This window comes from Rhineura floridana, chromosome 2 (assembly GCF_030035675.1).
Source record: "Rhineura floridana isolate rRhiFlo1 chromosome 2, rRhiFlo1.hap2, whole genome shotgun sequence".
In the NCBI taxonomy this organism is placed as follows: Eukaryota; Metazoa; Chordata; class Lepidosauria; order Squamata; family Rhineuridae; genus Rhineura; species Rhineura floridana.
In genome coordinates, this window is record NC_084481.1 from 214,369,646 (window position 1) to 214,393,668 (window position 24,023).

A 24,023-nucleotide genomic window follows, 5' to 3' on the forward strand; every position below is an offset into this window, starting at 1 on the left:
TCTTACACCAGTGTTGGTACTTGGACTTTGAGAAATGCATAAAAATAAACATAGTCACTGATTTCTACTTTGTATTCGCAAATACTCTGTATTTGTTGAGGGGAGAGAGAGAGAAAACCTGGAAATGATTAATAACAATGTGCCCAAAACTGGGCTGTAATGGGATTTTCCAGAAAATCGCAATTCCCAGAAGGTTTTCATTAGTTTTGTTTTTCAAACATACGGCCAGGGATAATTTTTAATAGCAGCCACAGCTGTAAGCAGATCCTTAGCAGACAGCAGATTCGATATTACTCGTGCATGTGTGTGTGTGTGTGTGTGTGTGTGAAATGCTAACAAGTTCCTATCAATGCTCATCATCTAACACATTGGTTTTTATTACCCATAATTCTAAACATTAGACTTCAACATTGATATCTCTGGACTTCCTTGCCAAGCAGTGGTTATTATGAATATGCATAAATCTCTTTCCTCATGCATTATTCACAAGACATTCAAATATTTTAAGAAGTAGGCCAACCCACTGGAAATGTGAAATACAGAGAGAGGGCAGCAAGTGTCAAAAACCAGCTTTTCAGAAGGGAGTTTATCTAAATCTGCCCCCCTTTGGTGCAGTAAATGCTCACATGGAAAGAACTGCTTATTTTTCCTCTTCTTCTGCAAATTAACTTGTGTGATGTTTAGGATGCATTCTCCCAGTACATGGCTAATTTGTCAGACACGGTGCTTTCCTCTTTGAATATTAGTTGCTATGTTGTTTCTACAACAAGCAGTAATCGCAAAGGATGAGAGTGCAACCAGTGCCCTTGGTTATATCAGAGCTGTGAGCTTCAATTGTCCTCCATTAATTGGTACCTTTGTGCCTAGAGTATTATGCTCCTGGCATTATATCACACTAGAAAGGATATGCATGTACATGACTGCCAGTTGCCACCTGATTTCCTAAATCAACGTGGATAATGAAGCTGAGCTATTTTTGTTTTGCCAGGGGAAAGTTCAGTGACTGACAGTGCAATCCTAACTATGTCCACTTAGAAGTAAGTCCTATTGAATTCAGTGGGGCTTACTCTGAGGTAAGTGGGGTTGGGTATGCAGCCTTAAAAGCAGTGAGCTGGCCCCGGATTGAACCAGAACTTTATTTCCCATGAATATGGTAATTCAGATGAATGAAAATTAAGTGATCTTGTGACAATTACATTCTCCAGCTAATTGACTCCAGGAGATTGCCTGGGAAAAAAATATAATGAGAATTGACAGGCTATTTTGCGTTTTTCATTGTGAGATTATCTGGTCCTAAAATAGTTTGGGGGCATGTGTAGAAATGTGATTCACACTTTGTGGCAATCAAAATCTCTGTTTCAATAAGAGAACTCTGTCTTTGAAAATTAAACTTCTAGTAACTGTCAGCATTAATTTGAGAGAGAAGGAGCAGGAGAAGAAGACACTTTTTCTGTGGTGCACCTACTCTCTGAATAATTTGTACTGTGGCATGGATTCTCTGGCTTGATCCATGGATCTGGGATGTGGAGAGTGTTGCCTTAGGCAAGTGGTGGGGTTTGGCTGTATTTGATCCACTCCCAATATTTCACAACTAGAAACAGAAATAAACACTTCCGTTTGTTTATTATATTTATAATAATAAATTAAATGATATTATGATTAAAATAAAATGCAGTCTAAAAACAAAACTGAAGAACAGAAGGAGCAGTTCCAATTAAAATTCCATCCAAACTTGTTATGCTATTTCAATGCGCTTGTTTTATTGCACATTTTAATTGTGCATGTTTATTTTAATATTTTGATGGAATTGTTTTAAATATGTGTGTTTATATTTAGTTTGTAATTGGTTTTATTCTTGTAAACTGCTTAGAAGCCACTTTAACCATTAAGTGGTAAATAAATAAATAAATAAATAATATACTTGAGCAAAAAAGGAAGGTCTTAACCTGATGCCAAAAATACTGTAATATAGGCAACAGATGTGTCTCTTGGGGCGGGATTTGACCCTGGTTTAAGAGCCTGGTGAGAAAACCAAAATTAGAAAACCACAGTCCCCGCATATTGAATGAAAAAGTAGCTGTGGTTTAATTTAAGCAAGATCACAGGACTGAAGCAAGATGGGAGGAGCATGTGGACCCAAAAACTAATGCCCAGCTTCCTAAACCATCACTTAACGAGCTGGGATTGTTTTGTCCAAAAGCCTTGGGTGCACTGTGTTCAGTTACGGAGGTGTGTCCGGCACCTTCAATATGTGCTCTTCAATGAATGCTGAAGACACACCTCTTTACCTGGCCTTTAGCTCCTGAGATGTATGTTTTCAGAACCCATCCTGTTCTTGTGATTGAAATGTGTTTTACTTCTTTTTTAATGTTGTATTTTAGATTCTGTGAGAGCCAGTGTGGCGTAGTGGTTAGAGTGTTGGACTAAGACCTGGGAGACCAGGGTTCAAATCCCCACACAGCCATGAAGCTCACTGGGTGACCTTGGGCCAGTCACTGCCTCTCAGAGGAAGGCAATGGTAAATCACCTCTGAATACCGCTTACCATGAAAACCCTAAGTCAGAATCGACTTGAAAGCAGCTCATTTCCATTTTAGATTTTGTAACCTGCCCTGGGACCTATTGGTGAAAGGTGGGCAAGTAATATAATAATAATAATAATAATAATAATAACAATAACAATAATAATAATGATTATGATGATGATTTTGTTGATCTGGATATGTTCTTGTAGACACCATCATGTCTAAATTATTTTAATTTATAAAATAAAAATAGAAGTAAGCATACAACCCTAAGCTTCAATTAAAAAAAAGCTGTAAATGCAGGTTGAATTACCATTAGCAACAAAGGCTGCAGAGCAGGCCCCAGGAAACTGTGGTTATAGTACACTATGAGAGATAACTTCTGTCCCCTTTCCTGTTTTAAAATTCCTACACAGCTGAGAATATGGTGATTATTTCAGTATCACACAAAAAGGGAAAAGCTGGTTACATTCCTGCCTGGAGAGAAGTATTAAATGCTCACAACCTGTACAGCAAGCAGGAAAAGAAATTTAATGTTTATCTTATGCTAAACTGTGCAAAATATGTTTTAAAATAATCCCCTGCCCCCCGGCCTGCATGATTTAGTCAAGAAAGAAGTGTCACCTTCACTATGTAACCTGAAAATATCCCTCTGCTGATTGAACATGCAACCATAGTCCATTAGGGTTGCCAGGTCAGAAGCATATCAAAACCTTAGATTTTAGGGGCAGGCCCAAGTGATGTCATTAAGCATGATATATTAAGCATCAACTACAGCTGCTTGGAGCGTACAATTAAAAAAATATCTGACTGGAAATTAAGCTAGACATCTTAGCTAAAAGATGGAGCCTGGGTAGGGAACATTTAATCTAGCCTACTTGCTTTCAGCAAGAAGGGTTTAAGTGCCTTCAGGCCAGGCCAGTCACCAGAAGGCCACTATAGGAAGAAAGGAGCCTAGTGTTGTTAAGAAGTTAGATGGGAGCACTCAGGAGTAAAGATAGATGTCCTTGAAGGCTGCAATTCTAAACACACTTACTAAGCCCCATAGAACTCAATAGGACTTACTTCTGAGTAGATATAGTTTGGATTGTGCTGTTGGTAAAGCTTGACTAGGGATCCTCTGCAAAGACATCCATATCCAAGCAGGGTTGGCAACCCCCTGCCTGGAATGCCCTGCCCTTATCTTTTAATGTGGCTGCTCCAAATGTCTTTACAGATTTGACCCTTCACTTCAGAAAGAGGTCTGAGAAATGAGTAAGAGTAAGATTCTCTACTCTTTCTGTCTGCATAGATGCCCTCATCCTTCCCCTGCGCCCAGCAGAAGCTCTGGGCCAGGCAGGATGCAGTGGCATCTCATAGAGGACACCCTCCCCTTTCCTGGGGTGTATGATTTGTCGTGTCCCAGAGCAGATGTTGGGGTAGGCACACCCAGTTACTTATTTTTTCCTGTATGTTTTGGTCCATTTTGATTTTGCATAGATGCCCTCCTCCGTGCCCTGCGCCCAGCAGAAGCTCTGGGCCAGGCAGGACACAGTGGCATCTCATAGAGGACACCCTCCCCTTTCCTGGGGTATATGATTTGTCCTGTCCCAGAGCAGATGTTGGGATGGGCACCCCCAATTACTTCTTTTTTATGATCTTAGACATCATTATGTATTTATGATAATATCAGAAGCCTGATGATTTTCATTGCATAATTGTATTGTTATTCTTGACGGGGAGAGTCCCCCGATCACAGTGATATATCATACAGGGTACCCCAACATATATTTTGGGGTTCAGAGACATGTTAAGTTTTGTTTGAAGTTGCTGTAGTTGTCAACTCTTCTTCTTTTTTAGTGTTTTGAACTTTCAAGCAAATAAGGAACTGGGAACTAGGAACCAACTTCAGCGTCATATCAGTTAAATAGATTAAACAGTCGTGGGGGGTGGCTGACATTTTGGTGTATATCTCAGGAACCAGACCACCTAGAAACTTAATTTTTTTTAATTGAAGCTGAGAGTCTGGAGATTAAGGGGTGCTACCCGGAAAGCTGGAGTGGACCCCCAAAAACCAGAGAATCTGGCGGAAAAATGGAGACCTGGTAACTCTACAGTCCATAGATATGTATTGAACTGAATGTGGTTCAAAGCAAAACAGTCAAGGGTAAAATAACTTGAATCAAGTAAAAAATGGGGCGTTGTTGTAATTGACTTGCTTCCTGTCGAGATGCCAATGGACACATTGCAAGGATGCCCCTAAATCTGCATCAAGTATTCATGAGCTGGCGAGGCAAAATATTTTAAAAGATTAATGAAGCTTTCAGTTTGCACTAGAGTTTCATTCATGTTGCTGAGCAACAGTCCTGATGCCTGGTCATTTTGAGGTGGAAGAATACTTGCATAATCATGTTGATGCCAACAGGGCTGTGTTGTACCTTCTGCCATCAAGTCCCATGGGAGATTGGATCAGACAGCTTCCCTCTGTGACTTTCTGATAAAAAAAGCCTGCCCGGGAGAGAGGATCATAAGTTAGAGAACCATCAGTGTAGAGAGTATTTCTTGGCATCACCGCAGGATAGGAACCAAAGAGGACAGTTGCATCGTTCCAGTGCAGTTTCTTGGGTAAGAGAAGACACCAAACACAAAGATTAGAGAGAGATTAAAGGGAGAGAAGAGCATAAGCAAACACCAAATAATGCAAAGGAGATCAGCTAAGGTGCACCAAGACAGTGATGCTCCCAGCAATGTTTCCATTGGACTCTCCACATCCTCTGTCATGAAAATCAGATTCTGATAAATTTTGCAATTAAGAACATAAGAAGAGCATGCTGGATCTTGCCAATGACCCATCTAGTGCAGCATCCTGTTCTCACAGTGGCCAAACACATGCGTGCGAACAGGACCTGAGCACAACACCACTCTCCCCTCCTGAGGTTTGTAGCAACTGCTATTCAGAAGCATACTGCCTCTGGCCATGGAGGGAGAGCCTAGCTATCATGGCTAGTAGCCATTGATAGCCTTATCCTCTGTGAATTTGTCTTATCCTCTTTTAAAACCATCCAAGTTGGTGGCAACCACTGCTTTGTGCATTAGTTAATGCATACACCAGGGATGAGAAAACTGGGGACCTCCAGATGTTGTTGGATGACTACTCCCATCATCCTTAGCCACTGGCCATGCTGGCTGGGGCTGATGGGAGTTGGAGTCCAGCAACATCTGAAGGGTCACAGATTTCCCACCCCTGACATACCCCTTTCTCTAAGGCTCCTGTCCTACATGCACGGCCTTGGGTGTAATCCCACAGAAATGGGTCCAGAAAAACTAGTTTAGGGAAACAAAGGGATTATGGAGACCATTATCAGAGGAGCAAGGATGTGGTCCTTGCTATATAGAACCTTAATATTCTATGACTGAAAGGTGAGGAAATGGATGGAGTAGAAAGGGGAAATCAGCAAAAATGAGTTTCATCAAGTCTCCATCAATGGAAAAAAGGCACCTACACCATCCAGTGCCACACCCACTCACAGAAAGAAACTCTTTGCACCACTTGCCTGTTAGGAATGGAAGAGAGGGAGGGTGTCCAATCCTGCCGTCCAATGAAATGTGAGCACATTTTAAGGGGCGTGTTCAGTGTAGGAGAGGTTGAGCCAGTGCAACAAGCTGAGCAGGAAGAGCAGTCTCTCATGCATTGTAGATTTTTGAGGAGATATTCATTGAGATATTTTGGGGGTGCCTTAGGAGATATTGGCAGGCATGCTGCTGCTTCCAGGTGCTATGTTGATGACCCCCAGATTACATGTTAACCAAGAATTGTTTCCCAGATAATCATACAAACTATGGTCTGCTCCTCCAAAGTTTGTTTTGTTTTTCAGTTGCTTTTGCCTCTAATCTTTATAGCTTGGGGTGTGATGGCCAAACAAACCATGGTTAAGGATGGGTGCTGGGTTACATGTAATGCGTCAAGCCACAGTTAAAACAAACCATGGGCAGTATCCTACTAACACATCTCATCAGCATAAGGAGTTCCACTTGGCAAAAGGACTTTCCCTCTCTCCCCCTCCCGTGTGTACCCCAGACCATCCACAAATCTTTCCAGACAGTTGGGAGAACCCATAGAACAGATTTGCATAAGGATTTCTGCTGATGCAACAGAATATTCTACTCCTCTTCCCACACCAATGCTCCCCTAAATCTGTTCTACGCAGGAGGGGGAGAGGGGGAAAGTCCTTTTGCCAAGTGGAAATCCTTATGCTGATGAGATGTGTTAGTAGGATACTGCCCATGGTTTGTTTTAACTGTGGCTTGATGCATTACATGTAACCCAGCACCCATCCTTAACCATGGTTTGTTTGGCCATCACACCCCAAGCTGTTGTGCAGCTTTATACTTTCATAGCATCCTGTACTTGTTTCTCCCTCTTGGTGAAAAAACTATAGAGACTACAGCTCAGCAGCACTGCATGTTTTGTCTACAGAGCCCCCCTCCCCCAGTTAAGTTTCTAGTACCCACTCCCAATTAAAAGGATCTCAGAGGCAGCGGCGTCACTAGCGGGAGTGCGGGGGGGGTGCAGACCTCCGGTGCGCGCCCTCCCAGGTGTGTGGACGGGGGTGGCTGATCTTGCGCGCGTGCACACACACTCACCACGCGCTCCAGGCTGGCGGTGGGAGGCCTGTCCCAGCTTCACCGCCAGCGAGCGGGCGCCTGCTTTTGGTCTCGCCCGCCTGCGCCGAGGAGGAGTTGGCACGGGGCAACGGCACGGGGTGGCTCTGGGTGTCACCCCTCTCAGGGTGTCACCCGGGTGCAGTCCGCACCCTCCGCACCCCGGTAGTGACGCCCCTGCTCAGAGGTCCCAGGGCTGGAACGTGCTTCTTCTTGAGACCTTGGAGACTGACTGTCAGTCAGAGAGGAGGCAATTCTGAGCCAGGACTAATGGTCTGATTTAGTATAAGGCAGCTTCATATGGATATCAGTTGCTTCTGAATTTTTGCATTGCCTTTTGTTGCCATATTGTTGTACAATTTGCTCAATGGGAACTTGGACTCTGAATGCTCTCTCTGTTCTTTCTGAATCATACTCCCATAATTCCTATACATCACAATATTTTCCCATTGCCATAGTGATTGCTTGGTAAAAAGGCAAAAAGCTGAGCTGCAACAGGATTTCACAGTGCACCCAGCTCACCCGCTCCCAAAGGCTGAAGCATGGCTTATATCATTTGTTTACACCAAATTATTATTCTCACCCATTTTGTCTATTTGTTGTTCCCATCACCTTCCTTAATCAGACCATTTAGCTACGATGATGTGTTGTTTTGGAGCAGTCTTAGCAAACTGCTCAAGCATCCATTCCTTCAGGGGATTTCTCTTAATCACTGGAGCAAGACTAGCAGTAAATATCTATTAGCCACCTGAAAACCAAGGAATAATCTTGTTTAAATACATTTCCTTTAACAATTTTTTGGGTACAATTATGATTGTTCCTCTCCCCCCGTTTTCCTTTTTTTTGGTTTACAACAACAACAAAACAGTGACTCCATAGTAAAACAATAAAGCTGAGGCATGTAGCTAAATATACAGAAACAAGAACATCATCTGGCAACATAGCAGGAATAACATTAAGCAATTTGATAGTGCAATATTACACTTTTTTTTAATTTATGACTTTGGCTGGTTTGATTACTGTGAATGGCTGCTGGCCATGATGTCTAGGCTCTGCCTCCACAGTGGGAGGCAGTACGCTTCTGGATACCAATTGCTGGGAACTGCAGGAGGGGAGAGTGTTGTTCTGCTCAGGTCCTGCTTGCAAGCTTCCCACGGACATCTGGTTGGCCACTGTGAAAACAAGATGTTGGACTCGATGGGCCATTTACCTGATTCAGCAGGATCTTCTTATATTCTGAAGCTCTTAATGTGTGGTCAGGGACAAAAAAAAGTTAATTTTCATAAAGCCTATATAGATGGTTACCTGAATGGGCAATTCCCCTGCAGGGGGTATGGTCTGGGGGGGGGTTATGAAAAATAGCAATTTGGGCTTTGAATGGGCAGAGACAGAACAGGAGAGCTGAGAGTTTGTAGCTGAACCTAATTGAAACTGAAGGGCAGACTTGCGTAGGTTGCACAAGCTGGTCTCTAGGGATCTGGTGCCTTTTCCTTTCCTTTCCTTTCCTTTCCTTTCCTTTCCTTTCCTTTCCAGGAGACTGCTTGATTCCAACAGGCTCTGCTTGTTTGTATTTGTAAATCTAGCAAATACTTCAAAGGCACTGTAAATCTCCAGTGTTTTCATCCAAAAGAAATTAAGGTATTCAATGAGAGTCCTACTCAGAGGAGACCCACCGAAGTTAACAGACATGACTAACTTTGTTTCATTAATTCCAATGGGTCTACTCTGAGTAGGACTTAGTTGACTGCAATCCTAAATCTGGTAGTGCCATTGCTGCTTCAGAAGGTGGAGAGCCTGCAAGAACAATGGCAACAATCCAGTGAACAGTTAGTGCTGAGCAAGGTCTTCAAAGTTACATGAGGAAATAAATTGGGTGAAATTTGAAAAGTTGCTGAAGTAGTTAAGTTTCTGCAAGTGTTCACCACATCCTTTTCCTGCCCCAAAGGCACAAAACAAGGAAAGATGGCAACAGGAGGCGGTCCCAGAATCAAATCCAATAGTCCCTGGCAGGGAACTGACGTAATGCACATCATTTCCACTGAGTTGAAAGCATTCTGGGGCAAGGAAAGGCAGAGACAGAGGCAGCGCCCTTGATCCTGCTCATGAGCATTCTAGCAGGGGAGCTTCTGTATGCAAACCCTTCTCCTCAAATGCTTGCAATAATACCATTCTAAATAATTACTCAAATAAGTAGCTGTTTGGATCCTGGCCTTCATCTTTTACTGAACGTGTTCAAGGCTTGTTTTGAAGGGATAATCATTTTCATGTCTGATGGCTTCATATCCAGCTTTTTGCTCTGACAGCTGTTCTACATGTCTGTGCAAACACCTCTCTTCAAATTCTTGCAATACCACTATTCTAAATAATTACTCAGAGAAGTAACTCTTTGGATCCCAGCCCTCATCTTTTACTTTACCTGTTCAAGGCTTATTTTGAAGGGATAATCATTTTCATGTCTGATGGCTTCATATCCAGCTTTTTGCTCAAACAGCTGCTGTACATGTCCTCTCCCTCCCCATTCCCCACTCCCAATTCTTGGCATTTCTATCATTGCTGTCTAGGAATTTAATTTAATGCACAGTCTCTGCTGTCTCTCTCCTGATGTTTAGCTGGTTTGTTTTGCCAATTTGTATTTATAATGCTTGTGCTCATACATTTCTGAAATCAATTTCAGGGGATCACAGTGGTCTTTTCCAACACCTGTCTGCATATGATTCTCTTAACTCATGAAACATTAATGAGCAGGGATATTTTCAGTAAACTTCCTAATTTGCTGCATCAAGAGAGACAAGTGTAAGACAGATATGATAGCTCTGCTGCTCAACTCCACCTAATTGTATCATTTCTCTACAAGGGGACACACTGTGACAATTGCAAATTGCGACTCACATTGGTCCTTTGTAATAATCATGAAGACTTTACTTATTCCTCATTCTTGGATAGCAGCCAAGGGAAATGTAAATGCCGTTCACTGGAGTCATCTGATGGATGACCTCTTTGATACCCCATAGTTGGGGAGCTGGGATAGACGTCAAGTTGGCATCATCTCCCTGTCTGAAAAAGGGTGAATGCTTATTAAGCTGCTGATTTATGCTTCTGTTCACTGATGTGTTGTTTGTTTTGTGCTAAACAAATTGAGTGTAAAGAAGACAATGGCCATCATTTTGTGTTTGAAAATAGCATATGAAGGAATGAGACGGAGCAGAGATGGGCCTGGGAAAGCAGTTAGATAGCTGAAATTCAGATAATTAGGAGCACTTACTGCTTGTTCCAAGACTTGATTCACACAATTTTTTTGAAACCAGGAGGACCTTGTCAACCTGGTTAAAATATTCATGTGGTATCTAGCTAAGTGCGTATTCTGCTTGCAACATGCCTACGTGCCAGAACAGCTCAGCAATGTGATCACTTGCCACTAGGGATGGAAGGATCTGTCAGTTTTGCTTCTCTATTTCTCATTTCCCCAATCTTAATTTCAGTTCTTTGTTTCTCTGCAGCAATTTGCATTTTTTTTAAAAATTAAAAAAATCCTCTTGGAAATTCATCAGCATTTTAGTGTTAATTTCTTCTAATAAACACATTAGTGTATATGGTTTTGAATAATGTACACAGTTTTGCAAGCAATTTTCCCTAATATAATGCATTTTTGTATGTTATTTTCACTAATATATTCATTTTTATGCACACTTTTCTGTAATGTATGCATTTTTGTAAACAGTGGTTGGAGAACTGCAAAATTTGTATAAGGATGGCTGTGATTCGGTTCTCATGTTTCAGAAAGTACAGATTTGATAGATTTGCCTTGAAATGGGAACTGAATCTAATTTCTCCTCCATACCTGCTTGCCATGTAGGAAAAGCTATAAAAGGTTAAGAAAAGCAAGCAAAATGACCAAGGGGCTGGAGCAACTCCACTATGAGGAAACAGTGCAACAGTGGAGTTTTTTTCTAGTTTAGAGAAAAGGTGAGTAAAGGGAGATATGACAGAGGTGAATAAGATGTATGGCATAGAAAAAGTGGAGAAAGGCTTTTCTCCCTCTCATAATACCAGAACATGTGGACATCCAGTGAAGCTGAATGTTGGTAGATGCAGGACAGGCAGAAGAAAGTACTTCTTCATGCAGCACATGCCTGAACAATGGAATCTGCTCCCACAAGATGGCATGATGGCTACCAACTTGGTAGCTATGGCTTTAAAAGAGGAGTAAACAAATTCATGGAGGAAAGGGTTATCAGTAGCTACTAGCCATGATGGCTATGTTCTTCCCCCACTGTCAGAGGCAATAGGCTTCTGAATGAAAAATGGACATGGACTGCCTTCAAGTCGATACTGACTTATGGCTACCCTATGAATGGGGTTTTCATGGTAAGTGGTATTCAGAGGGAGTTTACCATTGCCTCCCTCTGAGGCTAGTCCTCCCCAGCTGGCTACAGCCTGCTCAGCTTGCCACAGCTGCACAAGCTAGCCCCTTCTTTGTCCGCAACTGCCAGCTGGGGGGCAACTGGGCTCCTTGGGACTGTGCAACTTGCCCACGGCTGCACAGGTGGCAGGTCACATAACCCCTGAGCCAGTCACTGTGGCGGTGATCTTTAGCTGGCCCTTCACACCCAGGAGACACGAGCGGGATTTGAACTCACAGACTCTTGACTCCCAAGCCAGGCTCTCCTCCCTACTGTGCTATAACAGCTGTAGGCTTCTGAATGCCAGTAGTTAAGAATGGCAAGTGGGGAAAGTACTGTTGCACGCATGTCTTGCTTGTGTGCTTCCCGTAGGTATCTGGTAGGTCACTGTGAAAACAGGATGCTACGCTAGATGGGCTTTTGGTCTCATTCATTAGTAGCTGTTATTATTGTATCTTGTACATCATCCTGAGATGCTTGTGTGGAAGGTGATATAACAAAAACAACATGTGACCCAGTCAGAGCATGAAAAAGAGGAGTCTCATGTGGCTAACCTCAGGCTGAGCAAGAACCATACCTCACACAAAAGGGGTGGGTGAGGAAAACACCATTCACTTCTATTCGTATAACACCGTCTGATCTGGCATTCCAGCCAAGATGATGGCTTGGGGAAAAGTCAGAGGTGTAACAAATAAGAATGACTTGGCTGGTTTAGACCAGAGACCCATGTAGACTGGCGTGCCAACACTGGCTGCTTAAATGCCTATGGTAAATTCACATAACTGGTATTTCCCATTCTACAAATAATGGCTTTCACACTAGTGACAGAAGTCTTTGCAAGTTCCCTGCTGTCTTGCTGCTTTAATTCTGCCACTTCCACCCCAGTGTACAAGATGAATTCCGGGTTACACAGCAAGCAATATCCCAAATAAGGCAATCACTTATTGTTAGCAGACACAAAAAGATCACTGTTTTTGGTTTTTTTGAATGGCTGTCAGGCAGATATCAAAAAGCCTGGATAGTGTTTCTGTTACTTTTAGGCCTGAGCAGTTGTCTCCTGTTCTGTACCCCGTTCTGTGTTCTGCCTCTGCCTACCTTCCAGTTAGAGATGGGGGAGAAATTAGATTTCGTTTGCATTTAATTTGCACTTTCCGAAACAATTTGTGAATTGAAACACATCCATCCTTTGAAATTGGTTAAAAAAAAATGCACATACTAGAGTAAAATCTGCATAAAAATGCTTAATTAGTGAAAGTAACATATAGAATGCATTATATTACAGAAATTGCTTTGCAAAAATGTGCATATTGGGCAAAATTGCATACAAAAATGTGTATATTAGGAAAAAAACTGAGTTTTCATGACACTTTAAAAAAAAAAAAAAAAGTAAACTGATGTGGAAAGGTGGAGACCTGAATTTAAGATTGGAAAGATGAGAAACTGGGAGAAAGTTAAACTGACAGATTCACCCATCCATACCTCCACTTTAATATGGAAATGTCCTAACACTAATTTCAGAATTTCATGGAACATTTGCTGTAGTTTTCTGTTTGTGTCCTCTGCCTCTCTCTGTGGGCTCCCATGGGAAAGAGCATGTACAATGCAATCCTAACAATGTCTACTCAGAAGTAAGTTGTATTGAGCTCAATGGGACTTACTCCACTTACACAGTAACACTGTAAGGGTTAGGACTGCAGCCTTAGATGCATCAATTGAAAACAACACCCTAAAAGGAATCTTGATATGTTTACAGGAGCAGATTCTTTATGTGGTGTTTTAATCAATGCGTCTACATTTCCATGGGTATGGAAGAAAGAGGTGAACTGGCATATTGGCTATGGATTTATTTATTAATTATTCCACCCTTCCTCCCAAGGGAGCCCAGGGCTTAATATTTTTTTTCCAGCTCAGAATTAAACAGACATTTCCAGCTTGGAGAGGGAACAAAAGAGCCCCCCCCTCCTTCCAACCCATCTCCTGGAAGCAGATGGAGGGGAGTGGGGAATCCGTGGACGATTGGGTGGGTGATTCAGGGTTCAAGGTGGTGGATTTGAGCCAAGCCACTTGTCAGATTTTTGGGAAAGCACACAGCTTATTTCTGAGACAACTTGACACAAGCTGGGGATAGGGGGACACATTCATCACCACTCTGAGCCAAATCCAGGAATCAAAAATAAAGAAATGGTGGGTTGCAAATGTATCGGTGCTGCTCTGTAAAGAGGACTACATAATTCAGAAACACACACCCCAACCAGAAGACAAATTAGGATGGGGAAAATTTCAGAAACTTTCATAGTTACTTTTGAAATTTTATTCATTCTCTAGAAGATAGAAACTATGCATTTTTCCTTGAGAGAAATTGGGGATCCATAGGAGGAGATGCTCATACCAAAAGAAAAAAAAGGCAACGTGTGTGTGTGTGGGTGCACTAATCAGAAAAGCACATATAGCTGAAGCTTTCTTTGTTGATTGTGACATTGCCGTCCCCGTTGCTGAAATAAACTGCTATTCAATTCATAAGCACCTCTTGGGCAGCAAAAATGGTTGTGGGACCAACATAAAACAAAGCTTTGGTTTGTGTGCGCATGTTGTGTCTTTGGATCTCAGCCAAATTCAAAAGGCAGCACACTCCTCTGCCACATGTTAACCAACCATTCTTCTGTGTGAACAAAAGAATGACTGAAGTACACGGAAGGGTTTACTAATCCACATTAATTCATCCTGCAAATGCATCTTAATGCATGGAGGACTAAGTGCAATCCATGTCTATATTTGCAAAAGGTAGGGGAATCAAGAGGATGGTGTGCTTTGTGGCATTATTAATTGTAAGTAAGTAAATCCTTAAGGTGGGACGCTTCAACAGCCATGCCAGCTCAACCTTACAAAACATGGCATTATGCAAGCAGAGCAGGTTTGTTGTCCCAAAGTTCTAGGGACAACATGATGCAAATGGCACAAATATTTAGGATTCAGATGCTAATGAGGAGAGGGAAGTCCGTGAACGCTCCTGGTGACAGTGATTAAAATCAGCATACAACATATGTATGCTGCGTACCCCAGAGGTGGGGAACCTTTTTTTAGTCTGAGAGCCACGTTCCCTTATGGCAATCTTCCAGGAGACCACATGCAAGGGGGCAGGGGCATATGAAAAAGTGGGTGGGGCAATGGATGTGGCTCTCACTTTAAAAGTCAGAGGTTTCTACATGCTTCGCACCCCCCTCTAAATCTCTCCATTCTTCCTCCAGGCAGGCAGGCAGGCAAGAAGCATGATCTCAATTCAAGGATACGTTCCAGCCAGGGGAAAGCATTTGAGGAGGGAATGGAGCAGGGCTAGCACACAGTGTTGTCTAGAGAGAAGGGCTGTAGCATAGGGAGAGCCTCAATAGCCAGGCAGAGAGGCCTTGAGGGCCACATTCAGCCCCCAGGTCTGAGGTTCGCCACCTCTGGCATACACCGACTGACAGGGTTTCAGGCAGGAGTCCTTCCCTAGTCATACCTGAAGATGCCAGGGATTGATCTTGGGACCTTCTGCATGCAAAGGAGATGCTCTGCCACTGAGCTACAGCCCTTCCCCATGTAGTACCAATTGCATTGGCTGCTTTATCTATTTCCAGCCACAATTCGAAGTGCTGGTTTTGACCTATAAACCCTGGAACCAGGTTGCCTGAAGGGCCACCTTCTGCCATGAGAATGGAGATCTTCCACACAGGCTCTTCTTGCTTGCCAGACTGCTACGTCCTGATCCCTCCCCGCCTGTTGACTGCCACAAAGAGGTGAGGAAAGCCAGTTTGGGGGGCATGTTGTGGGAATGGGAGGTTCTTCTAACCTCCCCAATACACTCTCTTTCAGCCCCTTCTGCCATCGGAGCACTGACAAAGGAGGAGCAATGGCAGCAGAGCTTTCTACCACCACAATGAGGCAGCCTGAGGATGAGGAGACCTCCTTCTCCAAGAGTGGACCTCCCTGTCTGACTGTGGAGAGGAAGGTTAGAAGAACCTTCCCAGCCACCCTCCCAGGGAGCACAGCGGTGCTCCCGTATGGAGAACACCCATGCAGACAATATTGGTAGGTAAAGCCACATCGGTTTCCGCAAAAGCAAGCAGCATGTGCTTGGATCCTCATCCCCACCTTTCCCAAGTTGCAAAAACTGTCTTCTTCACTGGCTCCATTCCAGGTCCAAAGTGTCATATATGGTGGTAGAACATTGGTCTGAGTCTCTACCCTGAGTGTATGTTTTCTGCTTTAAACAAAGCCTAAAATAGTTTTTATTGCATTCTCCAAAAAGAAGCACAAACAGTCAAACAATACAAAATAAATAATAATAAATCAAAATGATATGTTCTATGTGTTCATTTACGGGAGGAGAGAGAGGGGGAAGCAGTGGGAGGGGGGGAATGGCTGGTGGTCTAGACAACCTAGTGCTCAGACATTCAGGCAAATAAATCTGCATAAGGAATCCATATATCTGAGAACGTCCCATCTTTCCTGTGTTTACAGGTCATCTTCTCATAAAACTGCCAGCTGAGTCATGTCTTCTGTCCATTGTACAATTGTGGGAAGGAGGAGTAAGACCTCTCCTTCCAGTGTTGAAATGTTAGATGTTTAGCCACTTTCCAAAGGACTGGTACATAATTCAATAGAACATTTGTTGTTATATGCCTTCAAGTCGATTATGACTTATGGTGACCCTATGAATCTTTTTTGGATATATTCATAGAGTTTTCATGGTAAGAGGTATTCAGAAGTGGTTTACCATTGCCTTCCTCTAAGCCTATGGTACCTGGTATTCCCAGGCAGTCTCCCATCCAAGTAGTAACCAAGCCTGACCCTGCTTAGCTTCTGAGATCAGGTGTGTTCAGGGTAGTATGGCCATAAGGAACAGAATGTTAACATTTGTAAATTTATTCTTCTTCTTCATCACCACCACCACCACCACCACCACCACCAATTTATTAGATTTATACCCGGCCCTTTCTCCCAGTAGGAGCCCAAGGTGTGCACATCTCAAGGGTGTGCCCCAAACCATATTTATATGGCTGAAGACATCCGACCAAAAGACTGCAACATTAGTACAGGACGAAATCATGAGGCAGAGCATTGCATGCATGGCATTGCTATGCCAGCAACTGTTAGTGCTGGCTACTTTTTCCTAAAAAGGCACTGCGGGGTCCAGTAAACTCTGCATGTGATTTTATGATGGTCCTTTCTTCAGCTGCATCAACAGAATGATTCTTGGTGCACAATGCACCAACACTCTGAGGAGTGGACCATGTCTCAATATGCCCTTCAACCTGAAAAAAGTTAGCCACACCTGTGATGTGCACCATTTTAAGCTCTCTGGAGGCAGGATAAAATTTAAAATCATCATCATCACCTAAAATAATGCTCAGAGGATTTTTTTGAAAGAATTTATAGCATTGCATTTTCTCAAAGCCAACCAACAAACTACTGCTTTCTTTCTTTTCTGCCTTGATGGTGTCAATATTTCATTCAGTTCAGTTATATTTTTATTTTTTTTAGCTCCAAGCCATGAAAATCTGAAGCCAAAGAAACCGCATTAAACAATGCATGCATCCTGTCATGATCTCGTGTCCCCAAGAGCCACAAGGTACATGCTTCAGACCCAATTCCCTTACCTAGGGCAATTGATCTGGAACCCAATCACCAAATTTCCCTTGCCAAGGCTGTGCAAACCAACACCAACCCTGCAAGGTAGAAGATAGGCTGCCACTACCCCTTCACTGGTTCAACTCTGAGCTAGGGGAACTCAGAGCCCAGAAATAGGTAAACCAAGGTTCAAAGAGACAAGAGCCAAACACTCCTTGTCCAGAAACCTCTGGTAAAACCAAAATACGCTCCTGCTTAACTTCCTGATAGTTTGTGGCCAGTGGTCAAGGTGCTGGATTCAGAACCCACTTATCTCACTCAATGAATACACCAAGTTAACAAGAAGTAGCTTTATTAAAAATATAAGTGCACATTTAATATAGACATAGCAGCAAAACAATTCCTCAAAACCACACTCAACCAGGGGTTTAGGTATAATATAAGAGAGTTCAACACACAACAGAAAATAACAAACTAACTAGCCTATTCTACTTACGGAAGAGGCAGTTGTTGGTAAATCTCATGTCTCCTCAGAGAGAATAGCAGCAGGTTGGTAAGAAGCAGTGGAACCCCATACAGATATCCCAAGAGCACTCCAGAGGAATGTCCATTAGAATGTCCAGAGGGGAACAAAACTATGGGTCACAACCCCTATACTTAAGGAAAAAGGCACACATCGTTTCAGGATGAATTAACCAATCAGGGGTTTTCTGATGCAATCCTATTCCCAAAGCTTCTTCACTTTTTCGCGCCTTGCAGGCCCCCCTCCCATCTCTGATCTCAACCTTCTCAGGCCCGCATGGCCTTGAGTACCAGGCTCCCAGCAGATTAGCAGAGATAAACAGGTGTTTCTGTTCAGGCCTCCCAACTGCTTGCAGCTGGAAACAAAACTTAACATTTTCCTCTCACGGAGACCTGTCTCCTTCCAAGATGTAACTCTCACAATTCCCTGTATCTGAGCCATGTTACAAGAAAACCAGGTTAACAAATTTACAGGTTCATGACACATCCAAGTAATTATGAAAAAGAAGCATAAACAACAACTTAAAAATGTACACAGCAACTAATTCAAAAGGAATAATGTTCTTTTCGAGGCTGTATCTTGATTACAGCCCATGACATGCAAGCCATAATAGATTTACTGTTGTTTCACAGCTACCAGGGCAAAACCTGACACAATGGTGTCTGTGGGAAAATTGGCCTGCAGGCACAGAGAAACACAACAGCTAGTAACACAAAGAAGGGAATCTTGTAGACACCAAGGGAATAAAAAGATGAGTCCTCAAGGTCCATTTACCTTGTCATGTTTTCTGTGGGGCACAAAAGTGGTGATGCATCTTGTGGTGCATTGCTGACATCATCCATTTCCTTGTGGTTGCTCTATGAGACATTCCTTAATCCAGTTACAATGTTGTGGGTTGCTTTGATGGACATTTCTGCCCACAGAAAGAGCCTCAGATGTTCTCTTGATTTCTCTAGTGTAGCTGAGAACGGTTTAGAAGCAGCTGTATACTTTGATGAACTAGCAGTGCAATTCTTGCTAATCACTCAAATAATTGAAGATGAAGTCCTATAGCACAAGCTTTCATGGGCCAGAACCCACTTTGACAAACTTGTCCTACGTTGAAGAAAAAGTCAACAAAAAGAATAAGCTATTCCATAATCACTACTCATAGTTCTTGCCTCCCAGTCCCTAACCACAGAGTAAGAGCTTCACCAACGATCTCAGGAATGGGGAAACACAAATGGGAGGAGGTGATCCTAAATGCCTCCATAGGAACCGAGGCAGTTGTCTTATTCCATGTCAGACCATTAGGGTCCATCTACCCCAGTAATGTTAACACTGACTGGCAACAGCTCTCCAAGGTTTCAGGCAGGGAACATTTTCCTACCTGGCTGACACCAGGGATTGAACCTGGGGTCATTTGCTTGCCAATTGTATGCTCTAACACTGAGCTAAGGACTTTCACATACATGACTGAGGCCACTTAGGGCTTTAAAGTACAGCTTCAGAGCAACTTCAGAAAGCCTGACTGGGAAGCAAGATCAAACCAAGCCATCTTGGGAAAATTCAAAAGGGGGGATAAAATATCAGATAGATGGATGAAGCTGGCCAGATCTTTATTATACCAAGGAAAAGCATAGCAGCTTATATTAGTGTAGATAGCTTATTTGAGAAGCACAGCAAGCCTTTTACTAACCAAAGATAGGCAAGCATAAATCCAATTCCCTGGCCCAGCAGTAGGAAACTGGAACCTATGGCCATCCAGATATTATTGGTCTCCAACTCTTGTCAGCCCCAGCCAGCATGAGAAATGATCAGGGACAATGGGAGATGTAATCCAACAACATTTGAAGGGTCATGGGCTCCCCACCTGTAGCTGATTACAGTATTAGTCCTGCCTGCTTTGTAAGTAAACACAATTCAAAATTCTGCATTTCCACAGAAAATAAGCCTGATTTTACAGTACAAACTATTTATTTATTTATTTATTTAGTTGCATTTCTAAACCGCCCTATAGCTAGCAGCTCCCAGGGCGGTGTACAACATGATAAAACCACAATATTTAAAATACAGCAAGTGTGTATTGCGCAAACAATATAAAACATTATATAAACAAAGTAAAAGAAAACTAGAAATAAAATAAGTAAGATTAAAAGCATAAAATACATTAAAATGCCTGGGTGAAGAGGTGGGTTTTTACCTGGCGCCGGAAAGATGACAGGGAAGGCGCCAGGCGTATTTCATCTGGGAGGGCATTCCATAATTCGGGGGCCACCACCGAAAAGGCCCTAGATCTTGTTACTGTTCTCCGGGCCTCTGTATGGGTTGGGACCCGGAGAAGGGCCTTAGACGTCGAGCGGAGTGAACGGGTAGGAACATAGCGAGAGAGGCGTTCCATCAGATATTGCGGTCCAGTGCCATTAAGGGCTTTATAGGTAAGGACCAACACTTTGAATGTGGCCCGGAAACATATTGGAAGCCAGTGCAGTTGGGCCAGAATAGGTGTTATGTGGTCGAATTTCTTCGTCCCAGTAAGAACTCTGGCCGCAGCATTTCACTAGCTGAAGTTTCCGAATCGTTTTCAAAGGTAACCCTACATAGAGAGCATTACAGTAATCCAATCTAGAGGTTACCAGAGCATGAATAACTGAGGCTAGGTTCTCCCTGTCCAGATAGGGTCGTAGTTGGGCTACCAGCCGAAGCTGGTAAAACGCATTTCGTGCCACCGAGGCTACCTGAGCCTCAAGTGACAGAAGCGGATCTAATAAGATCCCCAAACTACGGACCTGTTCCTTTAGGGGGAGTGTAACCCCATCTAGGGCAGGTCTGACATCAACCATCTGAGCAGAGGGCCCTCCAACTAACAGCATCTCAGTCTTGTCAGGATTGAGTTTTAGTTTGTTCGCTCTCATCCAGTCCATTATCGTGGCCAGGCAGCGGTTCAGTACAGCAACAGCCTCACCTGAAGAAGATGAAAAGGAGAAATAGAGCTGCGTATCATCAGCATATTGCTGGAAACGCACTCCATAACTCCTGATGACCTCACCCAGCGGCTTCATATAGATATTAAAAAGCATGGGGGACAAACTATAAAGCAAACGATAACCTGCTTAACAGGGTGGTTAATATACAGCATATCCACGTATCCATGTTGTGCTGTTTATTGGTGCTGATTGCTAATTTAACCAAATGTGCAGCTGTTCCCTGGAGATGGTCCTATTTACCTTAATTGCATTGAGTCCTAATGAGAAAAATCATTTCACAGTAACTCAGGAAGATGAAAAATGGTACAAAGCAGCTAGTATAAGGCTTTTTTATTGAGCTTGTGGAGCCTTCTTGCTGGGTGGTCAGAGGAATTCTGTGCTCACATTACTCCAAGACTGGAGATATGCCACTGCTGCATGGGTAGAATGGCTGCTGTATGCAATGTGTGTTCAGCCTAGAAAGTGGGAGAGGAACATTGCCGGCACAAGACACAACAATGGTGTAGAAACAACAGGGGCATCTTCAGTATCCCTGAAAAGACAGCCACAGCCAGGGATTGTAAGAACATAAGAATAGCCTGTCGGATCAGGCCAGTGGCCCATCTACTCCAGCACCCGGTTCTTACAGTGGTCAACCAGATACCCATGGGAAGCCTGCAAGCAGGGCCTGAATTGGAAGAGCACTCTCCCCTCCTACAATTCCCAGCAACTGGTATTTGGAAACATACTGCCTCCATCTATGGAGACAGAGTATAGCCATCATAGCTAGTAGCCATTGATAGCCTTTCCTCCATGAATTTGTCTAATCCTCTTTTAAATCTATCCAAGTTGGTGGCCTTCACTGCCTCTTGTGGGAGCGAATTTCATAGTTTTACTATGCGATGTGTGAAGTACTTTCTTTTGCCTGTCCAAAATCTTCCAACATTCACCTTCATTGGATGTCCACAAGTTCTAGTGTTATGAGAGAGAGAAAAAAACTTTTCCCTCTCTTGGAATCAAATTAATTATATAATTGTTAGCAGAAGATGGAGAGGTTCCATACTTTCTGTGAAAACAAGACCAGGAGCAGACTGCTGTACAGATCATGAACTGGTATTATCGAAAATCAGAGTAAAGCTAAAGAAGAAAAACAAAGCAATCATAATGCCAAAATACAATTTAAATAACATCCCAGAAGAACATAAAGATCAAATAAGGGACAGATTTGAAGCATTAAATTTAGCTGACAGAGAACTAGAAGGACTATGGAATGAAGTCAGAGACAGTATCAGAGAAGAATGCAAAAAGATAATACCTCTCATTAAAAAGAGAGAAAGACCTCAATGGATGACTGAAGAAACTCTTAAAATGGATAAAGAGAGAAGGAAAGCAAAAACAAAAGGAGACAGAACCATGGTCAGAAGTGAACCCTAAATGCAATAATACAGTGACTGGTACGCAGGGACAAAGAGAACTATTACAATAGTTATTGTATAGACATAGAAGAGGGCAATAAAAAAGGTTAGAGAAATGAAAGGGAAATTTAAACCAAGAGGAGGGATGTTGGATAATCAACAGAGGAACACACTGACTGACCAAGATGAAATAAAAGGAAGATGGAAGCAATACACTGAAGAACTATATAAAAGAGATGCAAGGATGACAGACTCATTCACGGAGGAACCGTATGATGAAGAACCAGAAATTTTAGAATATGAGGTGAATGCTGCTCTTAAAATACGTGAAAGAAACAAATCACCAGGAACAGATGGCATACCAATAGCGTTGCTACAAGCTACTGAGACTGAATCTGTCCAAATTTTGACAAAAATTTGTCAAGAAAACTAAACCATGGAAAACTAAACAATGGCCCACAGACTGGAGGAGTTCAATATACATCCCAATTCCAAAGAAAGGGGATCCCAGGGAATGCAGTAATTATCAAACCATTGCCTTAATATCCCATGCAAGTAAAGTAATGTTCAAGATTCTACAACAAAAGCTCTCACCATATATGGAGTGAGAAATGCCAGACATCCAAGCTGGATTCAGAAAGTGAAGAGGCATCAGAGATCATATCACAAACATACGCTGGATAATGGAATGGAGCAAGGAATTTCAGAAGAAAATCACCCTGTGCTTTATAGATTACAGCAAAACCTTTGATTGCATAGATCATGAAAAACTATGGAATGCTGTAAAAGAAATGGGCGTGCCACAGCATCTGATTGTCCTGATGCACAACCTATACTCTGCACAAGAGGCTACTGTAAGAACAGAATATGGAGAAACTGATTGGTTCCCAATAGGAAAGGATGTGAGACAGGGGTGTATCTTATCACCCTATTTGTTTAATCTTTATGCAGAACGTATAATACGGAAAGCGGGATTGGACCAAGATGAAGGAGGTGTGAAAATTGGAGGGAGAAATATCAATAATTTAAGATATGCAGATGATACCATACTACTAGCAGAAACCAGTAATGATTTGAAACAAATGCTGATGAAAGTTAAAGAGGAAAGCACAAAAGCAGGACTACAGCTTAACGTCAAAAAGACTAAAGTGATGACAGCAGAAGATTTATGTAACTGTAAAGTTGACAGTGAGGACATTGAACTTGTCAAGGATTATCAATATCTTGGCACAGTGATTAACCAAAATGGAGACAATAGTCAAGAAATCAGAAGAAGGCTACTGGGGAGGACAGCAATGAGAGAACTAGAAAAGGTCCTCAAATGCAAAGATGTATCACTGAACAGTAAAGTCAGGATCATTCAGACCATGATATTCCCGATCTCTATGTATGGATGTGAAAGTTGGACAGTGAAAGAAGCTGATAAGAGAAAAATCAACTCATTTGAAATGTGGTGTTGGAGGAGAGCTTTGCACATACCATGGACTGCAAAAAAGACAAATAATTGAGTGTTCGAACAAATTAAAACAACTATCACTGGAAGCTAAAATGATGAAACTGAGGTTATCATACTTTGGACACATCATGAGAAGACATGATTCACTAGAAAAGACAATACTACTGGGAAAAACAGAAGGGAATAGAAAAAGAGGAAGGCCATACCAGAGATGGATTGATTCCATAAAGGAAACCACAGACCTGAACTTACAAGATCTGAACAGAGTGGTTTACGACAGATGCTACTGGTGGTCGCTGATCCATAGGGTCACCATAAGTCATGATCGACTTGAAGGTACATAACAACAACAATCCACTTTCTCCATGACATGCGTAATTTTATACACTTCTATCATGTCAACTCTTACTCTCCTTTTCTCTAAACTCCTCATAGAGGAGTTGCTCCATCCCTTTGATCATTTTGGTTGCTCTTTTTGGAAACTTTTCCAGCTCTACAATCTCCTTTTTGAG

At 42.5% G+C, this 24,023-nt stretch overlaps 1 protein-coding gene, 1 long non-coding RNA gene and 1 pseudogene across 4 annotated transcripts in view; 1 reads left to right on the forward strand and 2 right to left on the reverse strand.

Annotated features, from left to right (window-relative positions):
• EML1 (EMAP like 1) overlaps window positions 1-24,023 on the forward strand; it is a 212,413-nt gene that overhangs the window by 68,058 nt on the left and 120,332 nt on the right. The window lies entirely within an intron of this gene.
• LOC133377669 (uncharacterized) lies at window positions 4,616-18,022 on the reverse strand. Of its 3 annotated transcripts, XR_009760770.1 has the most exons (4): window positions 17,669-18,022; window positions 10,055-10,219; window positions 7,749-7,913; window positions 4,616-5,011 (listed from the first exon to the last, which is right to left on the reverse strand). It is a non-coding gene; the product is annotated as an uncharacterized LOC133377669 (long non-coding RNA). The 3 variants fall into 3 exon arrangements; XR_009760768.1 differs by lacking the exon at window positions 10,055-10,219 and having other exon boundaries at window positions 4,616-5,123; XR_009760769.1 differs by lacking the exon at window positions 10,055-10,219 and having other exon boundaries at window positions 17,669-18,021.
• LOC133378559 (5S ribosomal RNA) lies at window positions 16,334-16,442 on the reverse strand (annotated as a pseudogene).